General features: G+C 38.2%; 1 protein-coding gene across 1 annotated transcript in view; it reads right to left on the minus strand.

Annotated features, from left to right (window-relative positions):
- Positions 1-16,647, minus strand: part of LOC145978898 (popeye domain-containing protein 3-like) — a 127,079-nt gene that overhangs the window by 16,000 nt on the left and 94,432 nt on the right. The gene's annotated exons all lie outside the window — the stretch shown is intronic.

Raw genomic sequence — 16,647 nt, forward strand, 5'->3', positions numbered from 1 at the left:
TTTCATCACTCATCCCCATATTTGATTGAGTTTGATTGATTGAGTTTGTGTTTGAAGTCCACGTTATGCACAGTAAGGTTATCGGGACTGGACCTACAGTTTAAAGTGGGATCCGAACCACTATGTGCCTCCACCGGGTATCGAACCCGGGAACCTTTGATCACAATGCGACGATGCTACCACTGCGCCATCGGGGAGGCCTCCCCCATATTTGCAACTTAGCCAAAAGTGGCACAAGAAGCGAAGTAAAATAAAGCAAATCAATCAATCGAGCATAGGGTCTCCGGTTTCATAGAGCAGTGTGCAAAGCATGAAGACCCTTACTTATTTACTTATTCAGATCCTCTTCTACCGATTGGTGTCGAGGTTTTGTAGAGAGCTCGCCATCTGTCACGATCTTCTGCCAACTTCCTTCCTTCACTCCACGTGATGTTTTTCCTGCTCAGGATATCCTTCATTCCCTCATTCCATGTCCTACGTGGTCTTCCTTTCGGTCTCTTTGCATCCAATCCTCCCATTCTTGCTTCCCATACCTGTTTAGGTATTCGATGTTCAGGCATTCTGCTGAAGAACCAGCAGAATGAAGACCCTCAAAATTGAAATAATAAGTGGAACAAAAAACTTAATATTAGAGTATTTTAAGAGTTTAGGCAAATTAACAATTCACGTCAACCTACAACAATTTCACCTGTATTGTGTGATATGTGGTTCTGCCCTAATATAATTGAACGTGCTCTTGCGATAATAGTTACACATTTCCGTCTTGCATCACACAACCTCGACTCAGCACGATATGTGCATTTCTTTGCCCCTTTTCTGTATTTTTTTCTATTTCGGATATATTACGTTGCCTTTTTGCCTCTTGGTTAATCCGTAGCGATGAGAATGATTGACCAATTGATAACATGGATGTGATGGGGCAAACATGCCTTAATCATAGTTCGAACTTAAGACCTCTGTCTTCAAAGCACGTTACAATCTGCTACTTGTGTCTTTTCATCTCCAGTCACCATTAATTTCAAGAGGTAGAAAACGACGTTACTCAAATAAATTTTATAAATAATTTCCATGACCATAAACATTTGTTGCACTTGTTGAGAGAAATCCATACCCTCGTAATGTTATAAGTAAACGTCGAACTAGTTGATGTCCCAGGAACCCTTCCTTGCACGAAAATCACATTGTGTCCACAGTATTTACGACTGAATGCTTACTAAAGTAATAGAAATGTGCATCCCTATTTCCATTAATCGTTCACTCTTCGTATATTTTGAGGTCAGCTAATTCGAACATACGACCCTAAGACAGCTACACACTGCCAATAAAATTGCAGTGTCAACAAAGTAATTATTTATATTTGATTTGGTTTATTTTACTTCGCTTTTATGCCACTTTCGGTTAAACGCGACGATGAGGATGGGCGATGAAATGATGAAATTGATGAAGGGACAGTCACAATAAACACCGAACGAACACAATGCCAAGGCGGTGTTTAAGCAAGCTGTGTTAACCACTCTACCACGGAGGCCGGAATCCTTTTTAGTTAGGAGAAATCGTTCCTTGACAGCGAACTAAGATAATATCCGTCACGTCAGAGTTACAATACTTTAAATTTCTAACAATCAATTGGGATTTACTCTTAACCATTTTTTTGCCTACATAACAACTTCCACACAGTTAAGATCGTTTACACTAAGGACAACAGCGTTAAAGTCTATGCTTTAAGGAATGATTAAGCACACTATGATGACGGAAAATAATAATTCACATGACTTTAGTGATGCATTACATCGGTGAAACATTATTTTCCGTTGAAGAAATATTGAAAAACGCAGGGACACAATGACCAATTGATTTATTTATTTTACTTCGCTTTTCTTCCACTTTTGAGCAATCACATAGATAAGGATGAAAGGTGTATTAAGACGAAATTTGTGAAAGGCAATCACAAACGTAGGACACAGTCCAAACTTCACAGAGACCATTATACTGGCCTTGTGTCTAGACGCCAGATCCTCGTTAGTCTGCAAAATATACTCCATTGTCACAATGACGTAATCATTCGTAGAATAAATTTGTATATCATTCTCCCCCCTGGCCCTAAGAAATGTGAGCTTAACTATCGCGCATTCTGTGATATGTTCATTACTTCTCAGGATCCACTCGCGGCCTTCAACTAGTTTATCCTGAAAAAACTGCGGGTTAGGATGTTAACAGATATTTCACGGACAATATCCAAAGAATACTGTCACAAACGCAGAATGCAAAACATTTCTATTTTCTCATTTCTACTACAACCCTGGCGAAAAAAGGCGGCTGGAGCGTGGTGCTGATCGTATCACCTCCAAAATGGCCGAGCTCTAGAATACGCGGTGCCCTACTACCACATCCCTTAAATGTGCCTTCATGGCACGTTGCTATACGCACGAGGAACTTTCCTAACCTTTACTACTACTAACTACTCATGCCAGGAATTTTGGTATTTTTTATACTTTTTTATTTGCCCAATGCTAACCTGGTTCATTCCCAGCCATAACAGCAATTAGTCGATGCAATAAACATACGCCACACTTAAAAAGAAACAGGTGTTGGCACACACACACAGAGGTGGGGGGGGGGGGGGTTAGGAACACAAGAATCTTCCACAAACTGCCCAGATCATGCCTAACAAGACTCCAACAGAAAGCTTTCCGGAAACAAGCTTACGTGCTCATAAGGTAGTGATGGCCTTGTCTGCAACTGCCTTCCCCTACTTTCTTATCCAATACAGGAGTAATGAAGTGTTTCCCACTACCTTCCAATCTAACTAAGAGGAGGGAGACCTTTTTTTAAAGTTCGCCAGTGTACGCGTAATTTACAATAATACATTTCATTTGTTTTGTATTGCAGTCAGCAACTTAAAAATTGAATTGTATCTGTTCTCTGCTTCAACATGGGTTGCCCGCAAGATATCAAAGTGGTAGTCAAATTCTCTCGTTTTTCGTAGCTTGTTTGGGGTGACACTGCTCTGCGTCTATGATCCTCTTCTTCAGATCTTTAATGTTACACATTTTCCTTATGTACACTCCATCTTAGACAAAATCCCACAAGGAACATCTAATGGTGTAGTTTCAGAGAGCAAAATTCTGTCTTGACAAACTACGTTACACATCGTGTAGTGTTGCTTTGTGTACCTTTGTGTTGCATCTCCATTTTTCATACGTCGCCGCGATGGCTTAGCGCGCTAAGTGGTCAACCGTCGATCTCGTCACCGAAGGTCCCAGGTTCGATTACCGCCCTTAACAAGGTGTGTTCCTTTCGAGTGTCCTTTCATCAGTTTCACCTAGTCATCATGCATCCACACCGTCGCGATTAGTCATAAGTGGTCCAAAAGCGATATAAAACTAAAATACAAATAGTCGTTGCTACGACTACTACAGACATCTACTGGAGCGTAGAGAAACGTGCTAAGTTGAGGATTGCAATGCAAAACACCGTTAAGTCGTATCGTAAACAGATTTTCCGTTAGTTGTGACTGAAATTCATCAGTGACTTCAGAAACACCCTGTATATTACTGATCATGAACACATTTTTGTGCAAAGAACTCCTTCAGTTCACTTTTAAGTACAAGAAATTGTATTAAATTACTAATTTAAATGAACGATTTCAATACTATTTAAATCGAATATGTGTTAAGGGTTTGATAATAACAAAGCGACTGAGGATTGCAATCGTCAGGTAAGGCAATGGCGTTCGTCTTTTTCCTTTCATCTACACCGACATAGCTGATCCGTTCCCGTAGCCATGTTTTGCAGTCCTTTGTGGATGGAGAACTGTCGTGTCGTCGATCACGAGAGAAAACAGTTTCCAAAACTGCAAGCGACGATTTTCCCTGTTTCCGGTAACATGTCATGACCTGGAGAACAGGTTATAGGCTATATTTAGATTAATATTCTCAAGTCAATACATTTAGATTATAAAAACAGCCACTGTAAATTTTCCACTCTTTTTCTCTGCTTATGTAAAACTGGTCTTATGCAAAAACTTCTGTTGAAAATGAAATTTCAAAATATATTCGTGACTGTAAATTCAAACAAAAGTTTCAATCGAATTACAATTGCAATCTGTTACTAGTGGGTAGATTGACAAACAATGCTTTTTTCTCACTAATATGTGCTGTGTAGCGACAAAGCTACCACTGCGCTATCGGGTGTGTGTGTGTGTGTGTGTGTTACAGCATTCATACGACTTTGTGTGTTATATGTACGTATACGCACACACACACACAAATAACTACACACACATACACACCATCACACACACAAATTCACACACACACACACACACCGTGTTTCATAATATTACAGAAATTACGTCATTACCCCTAACACTCTCTTACATTATTTTAACTTTCATCATACCTGTATGCTTAATAGGCTCGCGCTTTAGGCTCCGTTACGGGACGCAAGCAGGTTCGAGTTTCCGGGGGGAAGTGTAGCAACTTTTCTCCTGAGATTTCGGCTTGTTCATGGGACCGGTGGCCGGCCACCCACCATCGTGAAGAAATTGGGGATCTACTAATGAGTAGCGTAACCCGGTCATGAAAGCCTACAACGAGTGGGGGTTTGTCGTGACTACAAATACAAAACACACAAAATATCAAATTTGAGATCTAAAAGACGTTCAAGTCCAGTATGAGAGAATTGTTCTTCAACCATAAGGAAACCCGCATTATACACCTATTTTTACTTTTCCATGACGTCAGGTTTATAATTTCAGCAAGTTCCTCATTATATTAGTTTAGGTAACATGTAACGAATGCTTTTAAATAGTAACGAGAATGGAACGAACGATTGTAAATAGAGGCGACATTGGAACCAATGATTGTAAATAGTGACGAGGATGGAACCAACGATTGTAAAGAGTGGTGAAAATGGAACCAACGATTGTAAATAGTGGCGAAAATGGAACCAACGATAATGAATAATTGGGAGAATGGAACCAACGATTGTAAATAGTGGCGAGAATGGAACTAACGATTATAAATAATTGCGAGAATGGAACCAACAATTCTAAATAGTGACGAGAATGAAACCAAAGTAAATTATGGCGATAATGGAATCAACTTAGGTGAAACACAGAATCTTATTTCTGTAAAATGCGACAAATGTTCTGTGCGTCATAGGGGCCTAAAAGGTACCATAAGCATAATAGTTGCCATTTGAAGCTCCAGCGAGCTCTTTCAAACAGCCTAGGCGTGTGCCTTCGCTGCATGTGCACTACTGTCACACCTTACCCCCTCCCCCTCCTCCCATTCTCTCGCGTTCAGGGCGTGTTTGCGGAATTAAAAAATGAACGCATTCTGCGGCGTGATCTTCAACACCCCCCCTACACACAAAAAAAAAACCTTCACGCCATGACCTTTTCTGCGGTTCACACGGGCAACGCCCAAAAAAAGATTTCAACCGTCGTTTTTCTTTTTAATAACAAACTGCCCTACTTCCGAGGCATGCATTGTTCGAAATCCCCTTTGTTGCATAAACCCTCCCTCTCGCTCCGCAAAAAAAGGTCAAGGAATTAAATTACAACCAACCCTGTTTTGCTTTTCTGGCTTATCTCCTTTCCCCGAACATCCTCAGAGCCCACTGAAAACTCCCGCTGCATTGTGGTTGCGTGTTTTGCATGCCAAGCTCATATATGTTTCCTTAGTGTGACAGTTTTTTCGTGGTTCACTAATGCGCCGCAGGTACGACATGTAGTGAATGCCTTTGGGCGTGTTGGAAAGCCACTGGTGTTTATCATGAACTGTTCCACCGCTTGTTTTACCGATCGCTGCGAAAGTGGACAGCGCACGAAGTGAAAAATTCCTTTTCAGTTGTTTTAGAGGGACGGAAAGGGTGGTGGGTGTAGAGGAGAGCTTCTCGACGCCTTTGGTAATTTTTCTTTCAGGGAAATATTGTCTGAATGTTAGTGGCTGTCAGTGGCGCAGGAACTTGGCAGAAACGGGGGTTGGGATGCTTCGTAAACTGCCAAATGAATTTTGGGTAGAGCACAATACTCACCTAAACCCTTCGATATAAATTATACTGGCATTAACCCTCCCCCTGAAAACTTGACAAGCACCACAAAGATGCTTCTCTTGAAATAACAGAGGGGGGACCCTCGAAAGTAGCCTAGTCTCCACCCGCATACATTCGGCGGTATTCGCATATCGTCCTGGTACCTGAAATGTACACCAGGACGTCATATCCTTTAAATTTCGGTTCCCCCGTCTTTCTTCTCCTCTTCATTTCTTTATTATTTTCAAATGAACATTACATGAACATACTCGGAGTTTTTGAGCAACGATGTTGCTTGTATAATCAATGAAATTGTTATAATTAATAGGTGTTTCATAAAGTGAGCAGGTTTTAAATTGCTTTTCATTTTTTTAAGGTTGGCAACACTGTTCATATCATTTTCGTTATCTCTTATCATTCCGATTATTAATTGAGCAATTGTTTTTTTTTTGTTTCTTTTTTTTTTTTTTTTTTTTTTTTTTCTCCCCAGATGTTCAGTTGAGTTGACATGGACTGGTTCACTACCAAGCAACGCGTCGTTCTTTTGAAGACACATTACAGAAACGGGGAGTGGCCTGCTCTGGATTAAGTGGAAACCGTGAATATGCGATTTCCTGTACTCTCCTATTGTTGTCGGGGTGCCAGGAATAAACATCCGTTAAGCAAACAAGCATAGCTACCGCATATTCGACAGTTTACGAACTGTCTCTGCATAGCACACCCCGTTTCTGTAATGTGTTTTCAAAATAACGACACGTTGCTCGATAGTGAACCGCTCCATGGCAACTCAACTTAACATCTGAAAAAAAAATAACAAAAAAAAAGCAATTGCTCAATTAATAATTGGAATGATAAGAGATAACGAAAATGATAAGAACAGTGTTGCCAACATTCAAACAAAAAAATGACAAGCGATTTAAAACCTACGCACTTTATGAAACACTCTTATGTTAATTAAACATACGCATTTTTAATTGTGAATGGAAATTATTGAAAGATGTATGTATAATTTTGTTTTCAAATCTGTTAATTGGTGGTTCTAGTGTGGAAACGAATGACAGTAATATAGTTAGCTTTGTTAATGTTTAGTAGTATTTAGGATAAGATAATATAAATTATATTGTATATAAACATGGTTGTAGATGATTATTGGTCAATAACCGTGGCTACCGTAGAACAATTCCATATTTCTTCGTAGCACATCTAATATTAATTTATTAATACAAGATCAATTAATTTAAATGTATCTGTATTCAACATGCTTAGAATAAATAAAGATTATGTTTCTATTTTAGTGAGTGAAGATATAAAGATTATCATGCGAGAAACCATCATGGGGTAGTTGGCTACTGTTAATTCTTCAGTATTGACTATGAAGGAATAGTCTCAGTGAGATTCAACCATATTTGACAAATCGCAAACGGAACCCTGCAAACTGACGGTTTACCTACTCGTACTGAGCAATCTAGCCCAGTGAGGCACAGAGTATGACCCATTCCAAGCCTCAGAAAGTACGCAGCACCTGTTCTGTTTGAAAGACCAAGTCAACTTGCTGATAATAAAGTTCACACTGAGACGGTAATATGTTACGCAATCACTATTGTTAATTTCTGGATTCTAACACCACACAATACTCGAAAGAGCTTTCTATTCAAAAAAGGAAATATATATTTTCTAAATCTTTCCTTTGCGTGAAGAAGGCGTTCTTCCTCTTGTCAAGAAAGGTAGATGGAAAAATTTCTGAAGTTTGCTACCTTCCATGGTAGTCAGAACTCTTGCATTAAGCACACCTGCAATTCACCACGAACCAAGCGACACCAATTTTAACTATGTTGCTATCTTCATCCATGCCTGCTTACACCTCAACTAGTAAGCTCTTGAAGTAGCAACGCAAATATACAAGATAAGTTTCACGGAGATGAACTTTATGAACAAGAAGTAAAAGTCCATATGCTTTGTCGTAAATTCTTTTCTGGAACGTTATGTAACAGTTACTTCTACCTTAATCTAATACACATCTCGAAAGTCTCATTACGAAATTATGTTGCTAAAACATTTGTACGTGATGCAATATATTTGGCCATTCAATGGTCGCGAGCGCGTTAAAGTGATCGACTTTCGATCAGGGTACCGAAGTTTCCGGGTTCGAATCCTAATCTAGGCATGGTTTTGCAAGTGTCCTCTCATCAGTCTCATCTGATCGTCACTCTTCCTAATCGTTGCGATTAGCCAAAAAGTGGCAGAAAAGCGACGTGAAATAATAAAAATACAAATTAGAGATACTCCAGCCAACTTTATAAGGTTTATCTGTTGTAGGTCTGTGCGCTTGGGGATGTTTGATAATTAGATGAAATAAATGAAGTGACACTAAAAAAGGAATGCCAGACAGGACTCAATCTCACATGTTTCGATGTCAGCATTGTCACTTAGTAAACTGAAATGTATTTTTCTGTCTATATTTTCTCTCTATCCAAAGGAATTCAAACTACCGTAAACATATTTTACTACATTGCGAGTTACTTGTAATTTGAGTTGATAGGAAAAATTATTTCAATGTGGTAAAAAATATTCATTAGTGCAAAACAATGAAAGAATATATAGGTTTTGTTTAAAGACATCGATGTTTCTTTGACAGTGGTGGCTCCTCCACTTTCTCCGCACCATGGACTCTTAATACGTTAACTGCCATGCTGGTCATTATGACCGAAACATGTGGCTTGACTTTGTTGTTCCTAGCACGCCGTCGGTCACGAGTATAACAATGATGCGCATAAGGCATGATCCATAAGGCGTGGGAGTCGAGTGCATGTAAAAGTGTTTTGGCTATTCTATCTTTTACGCGAGAAAAGCTAAATTTTCGAATTTGCGAAATAAAGTCCAGTAACCACTTTGGCGCAGGAAGCAGCATTAGTGAAAGCACCGTGGCAGAGAACGTGTTTTCATGCTAAGCCTTGTCTACCAAGACTAAGTAAACTATCCTTGCCCCCCAGTTTTGGCACCCAATCGACGCCACTGTTCATTGAATTTGTATCCCAGCTGTTTCATCGATTCGCCATTCATCCTCATCGACTAACGGTAGAAAAACAAACATAATGATTTAAAAAAATACAAAAGTATTCTAACTCTACGTTTCGAGAGAGAGCGTCATATCGTGCGTCTTCTACCCTATTTTCCGTTTGCATTGTTTGGGGTTCTTCTTCTAGTTCTTGTATGCTGTTCAATCAGTGACAAGTTTTTTTGGTTTCCTATAATGTTTTCCTTTACCTTCTACAGTATTTCCCATACTCTTCCCACTGCATATATGGTCGACCTCTCTGCTTTCAAGACTGGCCTCTTCGTATAGGACCTGCTTAGTTTTCCGATGTTCCTCCATTCTAGTAACATGTTCGAACCATTGGAATGCCCTTCTCTCAATCGAACCAATGAATGATATTTGCTGAACTGATCCGTAATTAGTGTTTTTTTTTTTCTGGTCCTGTCTCTTCTGCCCGACGTGGAAACTTCGCCTAGTGTTCTGTTTTGGTAGATTTCTATTTCATAGAATAACGGGATATTGATTGTCTTGTACATTGTCATCTTTGTGTGAGCATGTACGTCTTTTTCCTAATTGTTATGTTGGTGAGCTGGTAGAATACCTAATTATCCTTTTGTGTTTTATTATTCACATATTTCATTTTTACATCTGATGTAACCACCGTTCGCAAACACATGTATTTGTTTACATGTTCCAATTGTTTTCCTTTTCCACAGATGCTAAAAGTTCAAAATCTTTATCAAGTAAGCAGAAAATTAATAATTCTGTAAAATATGAATACAGATGCAAATACTAGGATGAGAATTTTCTGTTAGAATAAGGTCTAATATAGGAGGGAGCGGAACTCTCTCGAACATAGTGATGTCCTTATTTTGTTCTTAATAATTTCATTAAAAATAAACGCAAAATGTTTAGTAAACCAATGGGAGGGACATGGCCCGTTGAATTCACACCCCTTACATAAGGCCATGGATGGTTCTCTGTTTTTGTTTCTCGATTGTCTCAGCATACAATAGTGTTGCGAGGTAGAACGTTTCAGAGCGCAGATATCTAAAATACTAAGACAAGACAAGCACAAACAAGATGTTAAGATTTGGACATTCCAAATTATGCTCTCTTATTTTAGAAGGTATGAGATAAGGAAAAAGCATTGACTCCTCTGTAAATGTGCGTTTTCCAAGAGGCACTTCTTGGCAGCAATGATAATTCGGTGATGTTTGCCAGCCTGACACTCTGCAATGGTTTCCCAGACAGCATTTCTACCACTGAAAGTGTTACGAATGTGTGCAGAAATAGTATGAATTAGAAATTAATTATCATTTTGGGGTCTGTTACGTGAAGAAGCTTACAATAACGATATGTTGCTGCAAATGTGTGTTGCAACCCAAGATGAAGTCACGATAAGAAAAACAAAAAAAACAGGAGTGATATTTTGCACAAATAATTATGAATCGCTTTAAAGATGACGCCAAGTTTTATGAGTTTGTTTCATCCTTATCCCGCCTCAGTTTATCTTGAGGAAGTTTAATTGAAGATAATATTGAAGTTCACCCTCGCACCTAATAATCCTGGTGAGGCTCTTGCTCCGACCCAACATACTATAAATGAGCTGTTACATATTTTAAGTGAATATTATACCATAATGATGCAACGTTAATAATGGAATAATGTTCTTAAATGCATGGTACTGCAGATACACGTATATCGATATTAATATGGTTGCTTAGTCAAGTGTAGGTATGACCCTCACCACTGTCCAACGTTGCATGATATTCTGGAACAAAAGGGAACAGTCTCCGAGACATTATTTGGAGAAGTAGCGTTTGTTGCAGTAGTTGATGGTCTGGCAGATCTGCTTCTACATTAGTGTTGGAATGGACCATACATTCGAGACACGACGTTTGCATTGGTTTCTTTGGAAAGACCTCGGTGAAGCATTGGACGATATGTTGTATTCCACTGAAAGGTCGCTTGCCTGTGGCAGACTCGACGAGTATTGAATAGGGCTTGAGGCAGCGGAAACTGGAAATAGACCGCCTTTTGTCGAGGCAAATTGAACGGGAACTCGTTGCAAACCATTTCTGCTGCAAAGCGAGGGAGGGCATGCGCCGTCTCCTTAGCTGTAACGAGCTCTTATTTCTTATTCTTTTGTCACCGTCGCAATGTTACAGCCGAGGTAAAAAAGAGACTGATTTACGCAGATTTAATATTTGAAATACTGCCTGTACATTCCAATACATCATAAATAAAACTGACACTCAGTTGTTCACAAATGCATTATTTTCTTTTGCTATTACCGAGGATTTCCGACGCTATTGACATGCTGAGGCTTGGGTTCTTTTGTCAGATCTACTCACAAGAGCAACGGCATAAATTATTGCGTTCCTTCTGCTCACAGTGCAACATATCTGTATTTCCTTTCCAAGCACTGCTGATAGATGCTTGTTTCTTCTGTCATCTTTATACTCAGGTAGACCTAGATCTACAGTTTGAATTAGGATTCGAACCACTGCGCCAAGTGTCTCCGCCGGGAAACGAACCCCTAATTATGGTGATAAATATGTCAAACCACGTGACCAAGAATTTTATATTTGCTAAACATGACTACTCCTCTATCTTTCATTGCTATATATGAAACGTATATATACGTCCTTCCGGGTTACCAAAGTTTATGTTAAAACATGTGAGCACACTTGGAGTTATATGTGGAGGGCCCCTGCGCTTACTACATCATAGTGATCCCTCCTCTTCCCGCTTATTTACCAGTTCAGTTATAACTTTTAGGCATGATGACTATGGTTATTGAGATGGTTATTTATATTTTTACTATACTTCAAATAGTTTTTTGTGTGTTCTTGTCCCTTTTCCATGCAATTTGTCCACAGTGGAAGCTCCGTTGCAGACTCTGTAACCCCTCTAAGCCCCATTCCCTAAGTTTGAGTCTGCATGTGGAGCAATAACATGAAGATATAAGCCCCAAGAACTATCCCAGATACGCCAATGTGCTTGCGTCTGATGGAAATTAACTTGAAATGTACTATTCTAAGAAATAATGTGTTTGCAAAAATTGATTTTATTTTATTTTTGTTATTTAGTGCCCATTTTCTGCCACGTTTGACTATTCGCGACGATGAGGATGAGTTATGATATCATGAAATTCATGAAGAGACACTCACAAAATAGACCCATGCCCAGGCCGGGATTCGAACCCAGGATCCTTGGCGGCGTAGCACGGTGTGCTAACCACTCCGTTGCAGAGGTTACAAAATTAAACATTTGGAACACTTACCTGTAATCCATAATGGGGTATGTATCCTTGCTATTGGTATACCTCAACTTGAGTCGATGTAAAGTTTACCTGCATTAACAGAAGGAAGTACCATGTGTCTCTTGCTGCCCACAACATTTTCCATCATCAGAAACGATGTTACCTAACCACATGCGTCTTAGAAAAGCTGTCATACTTTAACATTTTGAAAAATATGCGTACTTTACACACACTAGGACTTTTCCTGAAAACACACACACACATCACTCTCACACAACCATATTAGCACACATAATCCATCTTCACATGCACCACAAAAAAACTTGACTGGTTCTGATTTTTCATGTGTTTCGTTGCCAATACGAACATACGTTTAAAATAAAATAAGAAGTATTCAAATAAAATGTGCAAGGCAATAAGTAATAGATTTTCACAACGACGTTCTGACATGCTACTTTTTCAATTTTAAATGGCTTTAACTTTGGTTTCCTTTTGTGTCAATTCTGGATTTGTATGATTTACTTATATTTTCTCATGCATACTGCCTATAGCAAAGTAGCCGTGGAATTTCACCACACAATAATTTTAAAAAAATAGAATGGAATAATGGTGATTGATGCATATATTTCCAAAATTATTAATGCATTAACCTTCTAAAATAACGAAGATGTAGCCAACTAATTTTTCTTCAGAGCAAAAGATCCCAAAGACCGTTATGGAAGCAGTTCAAATTCCAAACTTTTATAGAATTTCTCAAAAGCTTTTGTTTTGTATACATGACTTATTAATTAACTATCCTGCAAAATAATCTAATAATAACATGCACAGGCAAATCTTGTTGAATTAACTTTACCTCACAAATTGTCAGCATATTTTTAAAATTGTGTAAATTTCCCAAAATTCCGTTAAGCCTAAAGTGCATCAAAATGATGGTTGCAAACTGTTATTAATAAAAGCTTATGTGCTCGTGTGAGAATTCATGCCAAGTCATGCCAAAAATGTAATCAAGCATATTTAAGTTCATCGAATAAAAGCTTGAGGTAAGGTATATCAATAATATACACGTAATCAGTAAACAAAATTAATAACATTTGAATATCAACTCTTTTATTTTCTCTTCAATACGGTACAGTGCAATGTAGTATAAGAACAACAATTGTATAATAATTTACTTCTATCCACATTGAGATCAATATATAATACTGTGAATATTTACATGCGTGATTCTAATATAACAGGTAACTTCTATCTATAAAATCACAGTTTAAAATGCATCAGTCATCATTATGGACAAGGAAGTGCAAAGGCACGATAGCTTATGCTTTTTTAAAAGTTATTCTGTGTGAATATCCCAGCAAACTTAGCTATGTGGCAGTAATTAGTGAAAGGGTAATCAGGTAGCAAGTATATATATATGCCTTTTACTTATACAGCGCTACATAATTTCCGAACAGGTATTAAAATATGTATGCACAACTTCATATGTATTTCGAATTCTTGTGACTACTTGTTATTTCGTGGTTTACCTTAAGAAGTAGTCACATTTTTCTGTATAGTAATATAAAAGGATAAATTCTGCAGAGCATCATGTGGGTTTATCTAGGAAACAGGCTTACAACAGCGCCGGAAAGGTAAAAGTGGAGAATTCTAGTATTAGATATGTCACATGACAATATGATTCTTGGAGATGGATTATGACTGGGAAATATGTCTATGTTATAGTTTGGCACACGACTGTAAGGTTTTGGGAGAATGTGAATAATAATGTTGTACTAAATAAGTCTAAAGAGTAATCAACGTAGATACTGATGCTAGATTTGTATATCTTAGGATAAAGCAAATGGAAGTTCAAAAACTTATGTCTCAATTCAAACGTACAGGTTTGATTATGCTCGAGAGTTAGATAATTTTCTATTAAATAACACATTACGTTCTCCAAACTTGCCTAAAGTATACTGATTTTCCAACATTCGGAAATAAAAGTCGTTGTGTGCTGACTTACTATAACTAAGAATCACAAACATGCTATTTTTTAGTCCCATGCCATTTTGATGTATTAAGAACTTCAGTTCTGAGAGCAGGCTTTGATTTAAGAGGCCTCTTTATTTAACATTAGGTAGCCAATCCATCTCCATCTCGTTTTTTCAGTTATTTTGACAAAATGTGTGGGCACTTGCATTGTTCTTGCACCAAGGCTACTCTGTGCTTAATTTTTAAAAACGTCCCTCATTTTCTCTCTCACTATCTCTTATTACGTACTGTACTCTGTTAATATTTGCAAAATTTAGATGTTTAATACAAGATGAAAGCGTAATTTTCTACTATTCACCATTTTTATATTACTGTAAATCAGGGTATAGTATCATAGGATATTATTAAAATAGGAACTAATGCATTAAATTTGGTATCATGGCAGTACTTCTTACCGGGCCTTTAATAACGTAGGCTTCATTGATGACAGTATATACCGAATCACTGATTTAAATTAATTAACGTAAAGTGACATCTAGGCACATCAAAAGGCACGAGCGGTAAATTCGGAAATTTGAGCTTGGGCTAGTGATTAGCATTGTAGAGGAAATTAAAATAGGAAAAATATACGTAGTACCGTAGGTGACAAACTGATCAACTAAATACATACCTGGTACTAAATTTAATTTTAGTTTTTCATAAGAGTGACCACAATAACTAATTCTCAATAGTGAAATGTATCGAAAAATGGATGAATTTGAGAGTTCATTAAAGGTTGCAACTCTGAGAGTTGAACTTTAGAGAGCTGTTTTGGCAAATAATGAATCACGTTGCGTTTGTAGATGTCAATCATAACCTTACAATCCTGTGTCGTATGTATTCCATCTTGGGCTGAGAACCGTCCTAAAATCAAGGGTTTAACGTTTTCAATTATGTTTAATGTTAATGTCTTATTCATTTTTAAAAAAGAAACTTGCTTCATTAACCTACAGTTTTGAGGTATAATACTGATAAGGCTACAAGAAGAAATATTCTGCAAGTAATCGTATGCCTTGTCGTGGGCTCACTAATACCTTACCTACTCACGTATTTTCAGAATGAAAATCATTTCCGGAGTATGTGACTAGTTTAGGCAGGTGAGATTTGGCGTTCATAGAGCTCTGTTTAGTCGTGTGGTATACGTAAGGATTTTGGGGAGAGGCTTCAGTTTCATGTCTGTGAGGCTCCAGACCAGGCATAAAATTAAGTCTCAGAATCGATTGCAGACTGTTCAGACGATAACCTTATCCAGCGTAAAATAATTTATTGCTACTAAAGTTTCACAAACTTCTACGAGGCATAAACAATCGAAGATGGTTAGATAGTGTACAGAAAGAACTTCAGTGCGAGAACGACGCAAGCACCATCTGCTAACAGGCTCAAAAGTTATATGAACGACTGTGTTCATTCACCCAATAATATACCGGGTGTCCGAATTGAAACGCCCTAATTTCAAATACTTATATTAAACATAATATACAGGCAAGAACACTGTGGTATGTGGTATGTTATATATAGCTTAACTGTGAAAATTTTAAATAGGTAATGGATAGTAAGGATTCGTTTATTTTGTATCGTTCCAGGGCGTGGAAAGTGAAAATGACAACCAATGCTGAAGAAGCTCAAACTGTGTGCTTGTATGCCATTTTTGCAGTTCAACGACGGTTTTGTGCAGAGTATAACAGAGACCCTCCCGATTCCATGATTTTGATTTTCTTATTTTGATTTGCTTTAATTTACTTCGCTTTTTGTGCCACTTTTGGCTAATTTGCGAAGATGGAGATGAGTGATGACATGATGAAATTGATGAATGGACACTCATAAACATCCACGCCCAGGCCGGGATTCGAACCCGGGACATCTAGCGCCGTAGCACGATGTGCTAACCACTCCTCCACGGGCCGATGCCAAGAGAAACAAGGCGTGGAAAGGAGCGTTTCTAGAGACAGGATCTGTCGCTAAGAGACATGGTAGTGGCCGCTAACGAACATCAGAGGAAAACGTTCAGCGCATTGCAGATGCATTTGCATGAAGTCTCAAGAAATCCGTTCGTACGGCGTCACGTGAGATTGCTCTCCCAAATTTTGTGTACGAACGGATTTCTTGCAATAATGGATCAGAATTCTGCGTACCACCACACAGTTTGCGCTTTTTCAGCATTTGTTGTTATTTTCACTTTTCACCCGCTGGAACGATACAAAATAAATAAATCCTTACTATTCATAACCTATTTAAAATTTTCACAGCTAAGCTACCATATACCACCTACCACACTATTCTTGCCCGCATATTATGT

Source organism: Lepisma saccharinum, chromosome 1 (genome assembly GCF_977018435.1).
Source record: "Lepisma saccharinum chromosome 1, izLepSacc3.1, whole genome shotgun sequence".
Lineage (NCBI taxonomy): Eukaryota > Metazoa > Arthropoda > Insecta > Zygentoma > Lepismatidae > Lepisma > Lepisma saccharinum.